The sequence below is a fragment of the Phalacrocorax carbo genome, chromosome 13 (genome assembly GCF_963921805.1).
Source record: "Phalacrocorax carbo chromosome 13, bPhaCar2.1, whole genome shotgun sequence".
NCBI lineage: Eukaryota > Metazoa > Chordata > Aves > Suliformes > Phalacrocoracidae > Phalacrocorax > Phalacrocorax carbo.
This window is the reverse complement of record NC_087525.1, coordinates 5512380-5525954: the sequence shown is the minus strand read 5'-3', so window position 1 is coordinate 5525954 and position 13575 is coordinate 5512380. Positions and strand designations below refer to the sequence as shown.

The 13575-nt window shown below is 46.4% G+C and overlaps 1 protein-coding gene and 1 long non-coding RNA gene across 3 annotated transcripts in view; one reads left to right on the top strand and one right to left on the bottom strand.

Annotated features, from left to right (window-relative positions):
- Nucleotides 1-975: 975 nt before the first annotated feature.
- Nucleotides 976-10407, bottom strand: LOC135315594 (uncharacterized). The gene is made up of 2 exons (XR_010375072.1): nt 10039-10407; nt 976-1290 (listed from the first exon to the last, which is right to left on the bottom strand). It is a non-coding gene; the product is annotated as an uncharacterized LOC135315594 (long non-coding RNA).
- A 1893-nt stretch (nt 10408-12300) lies between these two features.
- The window catches only part of LOC104049538 (core histone macro-H2A.2), a 28609-nt gene continuing 27334 nt past the window's right edge, over nt 12301-13575 (top strand). Inside the window, exon 1 of one of the 2 annotated variants that reach the window (XM_064464655.1) lies at nt 12301-12414. The gene's annotated coding sequence lies outside the window, so the exon portion shown is untranslated. Of the gene's footprint in view, nt 12415-12481; nt 12568-13575 lie in introns of those variants that run through there. The other variant, XM_064464653.1, reaches the window with a different exon arrangement.

The following is a 13575-nucleotide window of genomic DNA, read 5'->3' as shown; positions in this document are numbered from 1 at the left end:
AAGTTCCTCACCCAAAATGTCCTAAGGACATTCCTATTGTGTTTGTTTTTTTTTTTTTTTTCCCCAAGTTCAGCAGTAAAACGGTGCTTTCCATAGGCAAACCAGATTTTAGTGGGGATAAACATACCCACCCAGGCCACGCCTAGGGACCAGGTACCAGTGACCTCTCCCAGACAAAATGGTCTCTCCAAAACTCTTCCTTGACACTTACAAAATTCAAAAGGGCTATGTTAGGGACCAGTTAATTGGAAATGGTCTCTTCCAATCTTAGGTGGTCTATCATAAAGAAGTTAGTCTGGCAAGAGTCGCTGTGTCCTCTTCAAGTAGCATTCTGCAGCCTGAAATCTTAGGCTTAGCTCTAGCTCTGAAATAGCAATCACAGGAAACATGTTTCCTTGGAAATGGCAAGCTCTTGGTAGGTACCTACTAACCTACTGTTGTCTCTTGCTATTGTTTTCCCTCCTCTAAATCCAGCAATGCAGTCATGTTTCAGCTTATCTTTAGGCTTTGCTTCACACTGAGCCTACATGCAAACGCTTTGCTGGATGAGGATCTCCCCTTCTTTCACACTTTGTTGTTGTTTTTTTTTAATCCCCTTGCCCTGGTTTTGTCCCTATTGCTTCCAGATGTCTTTGTCCCAGACAAAATGGCTACTTTCTCTTCCCTATCTTCAGAAATTTTCTGTTAGTCACAGTTTGATCATTTTTACACCCCCTTTTATTATCTGTCCTTCCTGCTGTGCTTCCTCCCTTCTTGTACCCCTTCTCTGTCAAACATTTTGACCTGATGAAAACATCATGGCAAAACATGAATGAAGATTGCAGGTGTTTGTTGATAGTTTTTGGAGTTGACTGTAAAGCTTCTACTGTTTAAAATGCTAGGCAGCAAGACCAGTTAGCTTTATAGCTTTCTTATGAGTTTGTTTTCTTGTTGAGCTTATTAAGTAAATTTGTTCTTTTTTAAACAGACTCAGAATTAGTCAGAATATTGCAGATTTATTTTTTTAAGAAAAACCCACTAAACTTTTTTTTTTTGCTGCAGAACATGACTTTGAACTGCTGTCACACAGAGTTTAGTAGGTTAGATGTATTTAGGTAGGTATGGGAGGACTGGTTGTGAAGCCTGTGGAGCGGAACTTGTATTCTTGCTTTCCATTGCACGCCATTTGTCAGTCCGTTGTCTCTGGTGGGAGTTTGCTGGGAGTGTGAAATTCCACTTTGTGATAATTCCATTGTTTTCCCACAGTAATGTTTCAAAATATTGCTTCAGCAAATCTTCCCTTCTACTCTCCTGCAAAGATTTGTTTTTACCCTGATGGTGCAGACCGCCAGCAGTGCCACAGACCAAGCCGTTTCACCCTTTTGGGGAGTATTCCAAAGGAAGCATGCTGCCTCCCTAAGTTCCACAGCCTTTTTTTCGGCAGCAGTATTATATTAATGAAAAGGAGACACTGCTATTTGGCAGTGAGACCGGGTAGGCCACCATAAGCAGGCTCCTTCTCCAAGCCTGGTCCCTACCCATTCGTTCATAACCTTCTCCACACCACTCCCTTGGCTGTGCCAACAGAGCTATCTGTGTGGTCACAGGATGACCCTGCTGAGAACTGACCTGCCTTGAAAAACAGCCCCTCGAAACAACAGAGCACCTGAAGTGAGAGGGCAAACGGGAACGCTTACACCAGCACTGCCACAGAAGTGCGGAGGTACCCAAGCGAGCACGGAGGGAGGTGGAGCAGAAGCAGCAAACCAGGCACCACAGCAGAGAGGCTGCTTCTCAGCTGCAGTGTGCACTTACCCTCAGTCACTCTTTCCACTTCCCTAACCAAACAGGATTACTCTATTATACCTTCTTTTCCCTCACCATTTTAAATCTAAAGATGGGGTAAATTGGGGCAGAGCACTGTCATGTCGTGTGTGCCCCCCAGTAAAAGGAGGACTGAGGCCACCCTGTGAGGCAGGGTGGAATGGCCTGACTCCACAACCTCCTCGTAGCTCTTAGAGATGCAAAATTGACTCCAGGTGTTGAACAGCACCGTAAGGGGAGGGGAGCTTCTGATTTATGGGGAAAGCTTGCAGGTGCCCTGGGCTCTTATTTCAGGAGGATTAATTTTTGGCTGCTCTAGTCTGGCCTAGAGACTGGCCGCTATTAGTGGCTCAGGCACGTGAGGTGTGCTGCTGGAGCGCACTTTCTGGGTCAGTTTCATCTAGCAGGAATCCAGTTAGCGCAGAGACTGTTTTGCGCTGAGCCAAAGTGCAGCGTGCGGACACGATCAAGAGGTTTGCTTTAGACGTGCACCTTCCATCAGGAATGTGGTGCCAGTGCAGACGTGCCAGGCCACGGCCTGCAACCTCTAGAGCATGCCTACCGGGCACTGAGCCGCTTGGAGGCATCGCTCTCAGTGCCCTGGCTTGCGAGGCGGGTGGCAGAGCATCCCCCATGCAGGTAAAGCAGCCCTACCAAGAAAGCTGCGGGGTGCCAGGTGGATGCCCCCCCAGCATTCAGAGCCCCCCCAGCAAGAGAAAACCACCTCCCTGATGTATTTTCCCCACACCTAGAATGCTTGTGTCATTGGCACTGCCCCTGCGTCTCACCTTTGTACAAATTTGGACACCAAATTCTTTGGATGCTTTCTGTCAAAGACCTGCTCATCAGCCAACCCTAGTCAAACATTAATGACCTGATCCCTACAGAAGAATGATTTCTGAAGCAATTTGTTGTTACATTTCTGGTTTCCTTGAGTTTTACAAAAGAGATTTTTTTTACTTTTTCTCTTTGGTGGCATAGAATGTACAATATTTAATATACCTGTATTAAAGTGATGAGTTATGAGTAAATCTTGACAGGGCATTGTTTCTGCATATCTCTTATAAATACTGATTGACTGAGACATTTCAATCTGAATACACTTTTTACATATAATTTTTAATGTTGAACTTTTCAGTCTGTATATTAAACATTTGATGTTATTTGACGTTCACTAATGTAAGTGCTGTAATATACTTTTGTGTTTCCACTAATTATTACTGTTGTTGTGCTGATTCATAGACATTATATCAACTCTTTTTGATGTAGTTTAGCTACTTGGAATTTTTTGGCCTTCAAGAAAATTCCACACTAAGTAATTGCTAGAATGAAGAGGCTGTTCTTTCCCACAATCTTTGCAACCTCAGTAGGAGCTTCTTCAGCCAAAAGGAGCGTTTTATTTTTCTTTTCCACTTCTTCCTTGGCAATATGAGAACATTGATCTCTTTTGTCTTTTAATCCTGGAAATTCTGAATTCCATCTCAACCATTTCTAGCAATATTTTAGAAAAGCAGTGATAGCTGTGCCATAAGGAGTTGCTGATTGCAACAGAATTGAAATACTTTCATTATTTTGTTTTTCTTTACAAATATTTTTTCCACTATTAAGTTTTTAAGCAAATCTTTTCTCAGTGTGATAAAAATTGAAAAGACACTAAAGGAATAAACACTTAACATGTACGAGGAAAGGGATTCAGTTAAATGCTTTCCACCTGTAGGAGTGAGAAGTAGCTTACGAATTTTTGTCAGAACAAAACCTGTGCCTCCATTACCCATTTCCTGTGTCTGTTAACTAATCCTGGGACTTCAGTGAAATGCACCTGCCCTTGAAACTAGGGGTAGGCTTAAAGAACTCACTCAATCACTGCTCAGTAGTAAATAAAGTTCAGTTTTGTAAATGTAAGCTGCTGCTCAATTATAGTGCCTTTAAAGCATTTCTACCTTCTTGCAAAACATGAATATATTATATATTTAATCTCAGAGCATCTATTTGTCAGATAAAGAAAATAGTCCTTCTCTTATTCTGAGGTGCTGTTTTATATTATGATGAAAAGTGCAATGCAAGAGCTATTTTAAATGCCTCGGCCTATTCACGACATCATTACAAGAATAACAATGAGACCTTCCAGAAGGAAGTTAGTTTGGGGAATAGACTTCTGGAAAACCAAAGCAGGGCTGAAAAACCAGGCAGGAGGTAATGAAAAAACGTCTTGGGCTCGATGGGCGTTGCAATGGTAAATGTGACGCTGCATTTAAAGCGTCATCCCGTCATTTTCCAGGAGCCTGATGAATTCCCTGTGCCTCGTGTTGAAGTTTTACTCCTTTGCGTCAATGTTTTAGCGACGTTTCTATTTAAATTTGCGTGCCATACGTATTCCAGTACAATTTGCATTTGTTACATATGATGTACATAATTTCTTCTCCCTTTTATAAAAATACCTGTTTACTTACTCATAGTTTCTCCTTTTTTGTAAATGACAGCTAATGCAACTAATAAACCATAAATTCTCTTGCGCGTCGTCTTTCCATTCAGGGATGGTTTTTAGGTTAATATCTGAAGGAGATGATGCCATTTGCGGTTTGCCGGTCAGCCCCAGTAACTGTGGAACTAGGTGGCAAGTTTCAACTGATTTGGCAGAGGGACAGAAGCCTCAAAGATACTGTTGTCACCAGCTCTAAGAAACTATACAGCTGGATGGAGGGCAGAGTCCTCCTAGTCCACCTAGTGCCTGTGCTGAGGGAAAGGCAGCAACCTCAGCTGAGCAATATTGCTGGAGACTGGGGAATCTGCATGGGAGAAAGACAGCCTGAACCCTCCCACTCTGTGAATAGCCTTATTGGAGCTCTTCCTTAAGACGTGCCATTAATCAACCATAGAACACAAAGCTACATGAAGTGTGGAACTGAGAGGGCGAGCGCAAACAGAGGGGACCAGAGGCTGACTCTCCAGTTATGCCCACGCTGAAATGATCATGATTATCAGCTTTGTGTATTGTCTTTCTTTTCTCAGAATTGAGAGAATCAGTAACAAGGCGTACACCTACCTCAAAATCCGAGAGTAGGCAGCTATTTGCTAAGGGACCCTATTTAGATAGGTAAAGTGTAAAATGTTTGCTCAGTTTCTAAGAATCCCTGCTAATGTGGGGGAGAAAAACCCAAATGAGATGACTGAGCCTCTGGCAGATGGTCTGGCGACAGCAGGATCTGTCCTGGTGACTTGGTCTTGGCAGGGCACGGGAATAAGGGGGAAGGTGCCTTTGGCTTCGAATGCTGTGACAGCTATTACAGTGGTTGTACTCTACCCCGGTGATATATTCCTGCCACCTAACTTTAGATATCTGAAAATCAGACATCTACACGGGAGAAGTTTCCCTTGGCCCCTTTTGCAGCCAAAGGGGAAAAAGAGACAGCTCCAGGAACATCCCTCCCTCCCTGCCTCCCTCCCTCCCCGCTCTGCTTAGAGACTCCTGCTTATTGCTCCTCTCCTGCACATCTGGGCTTGTTTCTGTGTTAGCCCAAAGGGATCGTGTGCACAGACATAGTGGTGCTTCCTTGAAATGAAAGTGATTTGCTGAAAAACCTTTAGCTTTTAAGCTGCCAGACAGCAAATGTAAGTGCCTGGCTCCTGACCTCCTCTGGGTAGAGAGACAATGAGCCTTGGATCAAGAGGCAAAATCCTCGAGGATCTGGATGTTTAACAGTGACAGATGCATTAAGTTAGATAGAAAAATGAATGTGTTTGGATGTTCTGACTTGGAAAGGAGACTGTGTTTGAAACATATGATTTCTCTAATTCCTTAAGGCTTTAAGGTCACTTTTGCTTTATGAAAATGATGGCTCCTGGATGTATATTGTTATACCTTGGGAGAGCGGTAGAATTTTGTACTTGTGTAATAAATAAAAGTTTTGTAGGTTTGCTGCGTACTGCCTCAGACAGGCATAAGATCCAAAGATAGGCTGTTTCAATGCATTTCATTTATTTAGAAGTCACACTGAGATATTTCCCCCTGCCAAAGGCTCTGTAGTTAGCAGGGAAAAATAGTGAGTTATTCTAATTATTTAAATTGGCTGTTTTAAATCAAACTGGCGAACAATGATGAAAGCAGACAAACAAGCAGTGCTGCCCTGTCCCGGGAAGTTTCTCTGAAAAAGAACTCGGACTTAATGGTCCCAGCCAGGAAGACAGTGTGCTTGCAGCTGTCACCAGAGGTGAAAGGAAATGCGTATCAGAGCTGCAAACTATACCAAAGAGCATAACCACAAAGGGCCTGTCCTGGTTTTGGCTGGGAGAAAGTTAATTTTCCTCCTAGTAGCCGGTACAGCGCTGTGTTTTGGATTTAGGATGAGAATAATGCTGATAACACACTGATGTTTTAGCTGTTGCTAAGCAGTGCTTACACTAGCAAGGCCTTTCCACCTTCCCACGCTCTGCCGGGTGCACAAGAAGGCAGGAGGGGGCACGGCCAGGTCAGCTGACCCCAACTGACCCCAGGGATGTCCCCATACCATACGATGTCGTACTCAGCATATTAACTAGGGAGGGGTGCCCAGGGGGCAGCGATTGCTGCTTGGGGACAGGCTGGGCATCAGTTGGCAGGCGGTGAGCAACTGTATCGTGCATCACTTGCTTTGTGTTTTACTTTGGTTTATTTTGCTATTATTGTACTTCGGTTTATTTCAATTGTTAAACTGTTCTTACCTCAACCTATGAGTTTTCTCACTTTTACCCTTCCAATTGTCTCCCCCATCTCACTGTGGGGGGAGTGAGTGAGGGGCTGGGTGGGCTGAGTTGCTGCCTGGGGTTAAACCATGACAGGAAAACCATCTTTACTAGCACGGGAAAAACTGATCAGACATAACTACAAAAAATTCCCTTTACAAAACGTAAGAAGTGGGAAACATGATCTAGTTTTGTACGTGAGGTGCCAGTTTGCTGAGAAAGTATCCTGCAGTACAGGTCTGGAGTGATCAGTAGGTGAGTGGCTGGATGATCGAACGGTGCAGTGACACAGTGCTACACCTCCGCTCCTCCAACAAAGGAACGTAGTTCTACAAATGCCAAAACCAAACCGTAATTGCATCAGAAGTGCCATTTTCTGCACTAAAGAACCTGTGCTATAGTAAAAGCACAAACATTTGGTTGCAAATAATTTGCTTCAAGAAATGCATGTGGTACAGAGATAGATATATATATGCATATGTTACAGAGGCTTTTCTGCCTCTTGGATGGGCGGTGCTTGGTTATCATATTAATCTGTGGCCAAATGCATCACTCACAAATTTATCACTTCATTCAGTTTTCCTTACTCAGAAACTGAAAAAGTTTTTTTGTTTTGTTGTTGTTGGGGTTTTTCTGGTGTTTTTTCTTTTTTTTTTTTTTTTCAACTAGTTAATATCAAAATTGCATTCCTCTGGAGGCACAGGGCAACAAGCCAAAAGAATCAGCTGCGTCCTTTCTCATATCACCCCTCAGTTTTCTTAGCTAGAAGTCCTAACCTGTTTAATTCTTCAGGAAAGCCATTTGCACGTGTGCTCACCACAATTTTCCCTGTACCCTGCCCATTTCTGGCTGTTGTTTCTGAGCTGTGGAAAGGAATCCTACAGAGTATTACTCAGGTGAACACAATGTTATTTTCTGGGTTTTGTTCCCTTATTCTTTTTTCCCATAATTCTGAGAGATACATTTGTAAGTCTCCATTTGAGGAAAAAAATCTTGCTTACTGTGAGTAACCATGACTATGTAAATATTTGTATTAAATTAGTATTTTTACTTATATGACTAAAAATAATTGAGTCAAGACAACGAACTCTGGGGGTCCAGGTGGAGGGAAGCTCAATACGAGCGAACAGTGGCTGCTGCGGCCAAGCAGGCCGACAGGATGCTGGGTTGCATCAAAAAGGGCATCGCCAGCAGAGAGAAAGAAGTCATCATCCCGCTCTACTCAGCGCTTGTCGGGCCACACCTGGAGTGCTGTGCAGTTCTGGTCCCTGCTGTACAAAAAGGATGCGGACAGGCTGGAAGGGGTCCAGAGAGGGGCCACCAAGATGATCAGAGGACTGGGAAGCTGCCACACGAGGGTAGGCTGGGAGAGCTGGGTTTGTTCAGCCTTGAGAAAAGGAGGCTCAGAGGGGATCTCATCCCCAGGTACCAGTACTTAAGGGGCAGCTACAAAGAAGATGGAGACTCCCTTTTCACAAGGAGTCCCATGGAGAGGACAAGGGGGGATGGACACAAGTTGCTCTTGGGGAGATTCCGATTGGACACCAGAGGGAAATTTTTCACAGTGAGGACAGTCACCATTGGAATAATCTCCCCAGGGAAGGGGTTGACTTGGCCACATTGGAAACTTTCAAGAGTCGTCTGGACGGGGTGCTGGGCCATCTTGTCTAGGCTGGGCTCTTCCCAGAAAGGTTGGACTAGGTGATCCCTGAGGTCCCTTCCCACCTGGGATTCTGGGAACTCTGCAGTTTGCACTGATGTGTTTAAGGATAAGTAACAAGGATGAAAACACTCTTAATTTTATTTTTATTTAAAGCTAATAAGCAGCATTTAACTTTTAGACTTGGTGTTTGGGCAGGAAAGACCTCTCTCCTCCTTGCTTATGCATTAGCTAATCTGTGACTTTTGAAGACCTCCTAACCATCAGTCTACCTTAAATGGCATGTCAGAATCTGACACACACAAAAATGTCTAATTCTGAAGTACATGGGATCATCTGATTCAAAACATAGTTCTCTAAGAGAGTTCTCAAAAAAGTTAGGATTTAACTTTTCTGGTTTCTGTAAGAAGAAAAGATCAGTGTATACAACCTGCTAGCATAATAAGGTCATAATCAGTATGGAGGGTGGAGGAGGGGTTAAAAAATGGCTCAAAATGGGAGGGAAAAAAGTCATTACGAAAGTATAGATTATTTGCAGAACTCGGTTATTACATCTGTTATCTACTGCTTAATATATACACACATCAACTTTGATCATATTTGATTATCCTAACATCATGACAATGCTTACATTGATTTGGTAGAATCCCAGGATTATATACAGCTGTAAAACAGAGCTTTCAGAGTACTTGACATGACTGTACTGCCAGGACGCCCCTGGATGCCTGCCAGCCTAAGCAAGAATACAGCCGTATCTCCTGGTTCTGAAGCTATGAAATATTTATTACAATGTTTGAGATATAACAGCTTCTGTCCAAAAGTGAGAGTGCCATAAACAGGCTGTTTTTTCCAATAGCTGCAGAGTTAGGCAGTCAGCAGTCTATAAATGCTCTATCAATAGATGTGTTGTGTATTTTGACAGAGTAACAGATTGTATTTGCTCTTGGAAGTCAACTGGCAGATGGTCTTTGCACAACCTAGTGAGGGCAGACTCCACTCCTGCTGACTGGGGAAAGCTTCTCTTCTAATCCACATTGCAAATTTTTGGTGTCAAGTTTTTGGTAACAATTCTTCCCTGAATGACTAGATCTAAATGGCCAGAACATGCAGCTATTGTGACCAAAAATCTTGGACTTTCAGACATAATTTGCATTACAGAAATTGTGAAGGTATCCATCCTGCCAATTCCTCACCATGCAGTTTAGGTGACCTGCCGCTTACCACTTTGAGCATTGGAGCCTTAGAATTCAACACTGAACTCCGAGCAGGAGAGAAACCCCCTTGTATCTTAGCTGCTCTAAAAAAGCATGTGGTAACTCTCTGTTCAAAAGCTACCTTGCTCTTATCTGTTCCACTCAAAAATTGTTTATTCTGTCTCAGAAAGCAACTCAGAATCTTCCAGAAATACTTGAAGCAACACAAAATGTACCTGTAATGCTGTTAACATTTAGGTTAAGGGCAAGCTGTATCCACTGGAGACAGAAATAGAGATGAAATTTACTTTATAGTGGGACGATTGAAAACCACAAAGGCAGGAAAATTGGTATTAAAATTCAGACACCTTAAAAAAAAATTTAAAACCAGTGGTATGCTATGAAGGTGTTTGACCTCCTCCTTGCTCACACTTCTCCAGCACTCCCGCTTCCTTCGGTCCCGTAATGCGGGGAGGCTGCATTACAGTTTGAGAGTCGATGGCCATTCCTTAGCTACTGCAAGGGCAGCTAAGCATGTGGGGTTTCTCTGTGCAGGCACTGCTTCCCCAAGCACAGAAACTCTTCCCAGGCTGGAATCCCCACAGAAATAATGTAAGCAATAGTAGGAACCAGCTGCAAAATAGGAGAGCCCTTCTCTCATACCTGCTCTACCGCCAGCAGCACAGTGACTTGCTCAGGGACATGACCACTCCTGGGCTGTGCTGTTCTTACTGGCGATGTGAAAACTGGTAGCAAGCTGGTGTGGGTGATAAAGAAGAAATAGAGTGAATTAGATTCTTATTTCAGGGAACACAAAAGCCTTTTTTAAGGCTGTGACACCTGATGACCACAGGGTACTGTGACAGGCCAAGGTGAAGAGGAGCCCCATCTTTACACCAGTTTATTTAATCTGATCCATCCAAGCAGCACACGCCTACGTGGTGGATGTGACAAACACCAGATTAAAGCTGAAAATATGCCTGATGTAAGAATGTTGTTTGTAAACAGAAAAAAATGTTTTTGTAAGCAGAATAAGTTGTCATAATGTTGAAAGTTTGTTTCATACAGAAGACATGATTTCTTTAAAGACCTCCTACGCATTTGTACTGTTATCACACAGCAACTATTCGATGTTAATCTGCAACAAAGTGGGAATTTTTTCAAAAATTTGTGATGCTTGCTTTGTCTCATCTCAAATTCTTTTTAATAACAAAGCTATGTACTACAGGCATGATTGCTGGGATTATTGGATGCCAGTATTTGTATCTTGAAATAGAAAAACGTAAATCCTCTTCCTCCTTTTCACAGGGGTTTTAAATTGTCTTTCATTTTTGTGCTTAGTACTTGAAAAATATTCTTATTCCCCGTACCCTCCCAATACAGCTCAATACACTTAAAATTCTACAGATAACTTTTCCTTTGCTAAGTTCAAAGTCTCAACAGGGAAAATCCAAGTAAGACTTCCCCTTACATGTAATATAATTCCAACTCATACACATAGGGTTTCAAAGCATTTTGACCTTGTTTTCAAAAAGAAGCAGGGATAGAGAACAGACTCCAAAGCATTAATCCACAGAAACGTGTTAGATCTGTTACTCATTGAATGACATGCCTAAAAAGAGGAAAGGTATCTTTATTTCCATTTTAATGACAGTCAAAATACAGCCCTTGTTAGTGAAATGCTTCACCCAGGGTCACAGAGAGAAAACCCTGGGTTCTCCACTCATGCCCTCTTTCTTCCACAGATGGTGTGGTCCACAATTAATATAACCTGAAGGAATACTTCATTGCTTTTTTTTCCCCTACCAAACACAATTCTAGACAAACACGAAAGTTGACTTTGGCAGAGCCAAAAACAAACTCTGGAAAGCCAGTGAATCTTTGTGATTTTTTTTTTAATTACAGTGACAAAGGGAAAGCTGAAAGCATGGATGCCTCTTTATCACTCTGTTCTGTTGTTCCCAGCCACCCTCCTGAAGTAACACTGCACACAAGCTGGAGTGGTCCGGGTTAATATTGTACCGCTCTACGAGATACAATAGCCCCCAAATACCTTTCAAGAGAAATCAGTGCGATGATGCAAGGTGTTTATACAGGAATAACAATATATATCCAATGTAATGTAAAAATATCCCCGAGATCAGCTTATGAGGTGCAGCCCTGCACTCTTCTGTTTGCATCAGTCTGTGATCACGTATTTGGCGCTGCCAACAGACATACCGTGAGACCCATAATATAATCACTTCTTGCATATCTCATATCTCTTGAATATGTGCAACTGCAGGGCGGGGGGCGGGTGGGAAAACCTCAGCTTTCATTTATAAAGCAAGTTAAGTTTGCAGCCCTCGTGGCTGAGTTGAAAAGCTTGTGAATGCCTCGAACGCGCCAACAGAACAAGACACAAAGGGCTGCCGGTACTCTTTGTTAAGGCCCTTTTAAGTCAGTTTGGGGATGCCGGTAGCATTTGGTACAGATGCACCATACCAAGATGTGCGGGTCACCTTGCCTAAGGGATATAGGGATGGGTGGCTCCCCTCCAAACAAAAACCGGGCAGGGTGGGTAGAGGGGACCTCAAAACCTATCATGGAGCATTAGTCAAGCTGGGACTCCCGTGAAACCTTCCGGGCTCCAAACTCATCCATCCTGTGACCAGGGAAAGGACAGAAAGCCGGGCTTTCTTCCTTTATGCTCCCGACTAAGCCAAGCCCAGCAGCTCGTGGGGAGCGGGGCCAGGGGAGCCCTTTCTCTCCTGAGCGTGCGTGGGGGGGTGGGGAGCGATGGCAGAGGCGGGGAGGGGGTGCCTGTGGGAAGGCGGCAGCAGCAGCAGCCCTGGGGCCCGGGCAAGGAGGAGCGGCGCGATGCCTGGGAGGGCGGCAGCGATAGGGGGGTTGTTGCAGGCCCGGGCTGCAGTGACTCCTCCTAGAGGCGGTATGCGGAGCAGAAGGAAACCCCTTCCAACCCCCCTCAAGAGGAGCCGCCGCCATCGCCATTGAAACATACAATACGGGAAGAGAGCCGGCGGCTGAGGCGGAGCGAGGGTGCGGGCGGGGGGTGGGAAGCTGAGAAGGGAAGGGGGGGGAGGAGAGGGGGGCAAGGAGAGGGGGAAAGGGGGGGAGAAAAAGAGGAAAAAAAAAAAAAAAAAAAAAAAGAGGAAGGGAAGAGAAGAAGGAGGCGGCGGCGGGCGCCGGCAGGTGAGGGGAGCGGCGGCGCGGGGGCTCCGGGGCGGCGGCGAGGCCCGCTCCTCTCCTTCCCTCTCCCCGCTCCCGCCCGCCCGACCCACCTCCTCCTCCCGCCGCTGGCTGCCGCCTTTCTCCGCTGAGGGGCCGGGAGGGACCGGCCGGGGCCGGGGCGGGGGCAGCGGCCGGCCGCCGTCAGGGGAAGGGGGCGGTTGGGGGGGAGGTGGGGGGTGCGGCTGTGGGAAGGAACCGCCGCGGGCGACGGTTGGGGCGCGAGGCGGCGGCGCTGCGCGCGGGGCCGGCCCCGGCGGGGGGGGGCGGAGGGCGCGCGAGGCCTCCCTGGGGGCTGCGGCTCGCGCTCGCCGCCGCCCTCCTTCTCCCCCTCCCTCCAGGCGAAGTCGCGGCACTTCCCGTTCCGGGGAACGCGGTTAGCGGGCACCTCCACCCCTCGCTGGCAGCGGGCAAAGACGCCGTGACAGCGGGAGCGAGCGCGGTGGGGGGGGGGGGGGGGGACGGGGACGGACGGACGGACGAAGAGTTTGCGGGGGGCGGGGGGGGGGGGTAAGCGTTTGCGCGGGAAAGCCAACGGCCACTCCCCCCCTCCACCGCGCCTCACTGCGCCTGCGCGGCCGGCAACGGAGCGGGCACCCTGCCGCCCATTTTTCTCCCTCACAGCCAATCGGCGCATTCTCTCCTAGCCCGGGCTCCGCAGCTGACGCCCCGCGGGGGGGGGGTGGGGGAGACGGGCTGGCCAATCAGCGGGCGGGGGGTGTGCGGGGTTGCCAATCAGCGGGCGCACCGGTTCTCTGAGGGGAGTGGGCGAGGCGGGTGTGTCCTGGTGACGGCGGGGCGGGCGCGAGGGCGGGGCTGCTAACGGCCGCTTTCTTCAGCGCGGCTGCCGGGTCCGAGGTGCCTGTAGGGGTATGGCGGTCAACGGGTTGGGACCCCCCATGGCTCGGCAGCCCTCTCAGTGAGGGCAAAAGAAGAGTCTGAGTCCATCCCGGGGCGTTTCGACTCAGGTGC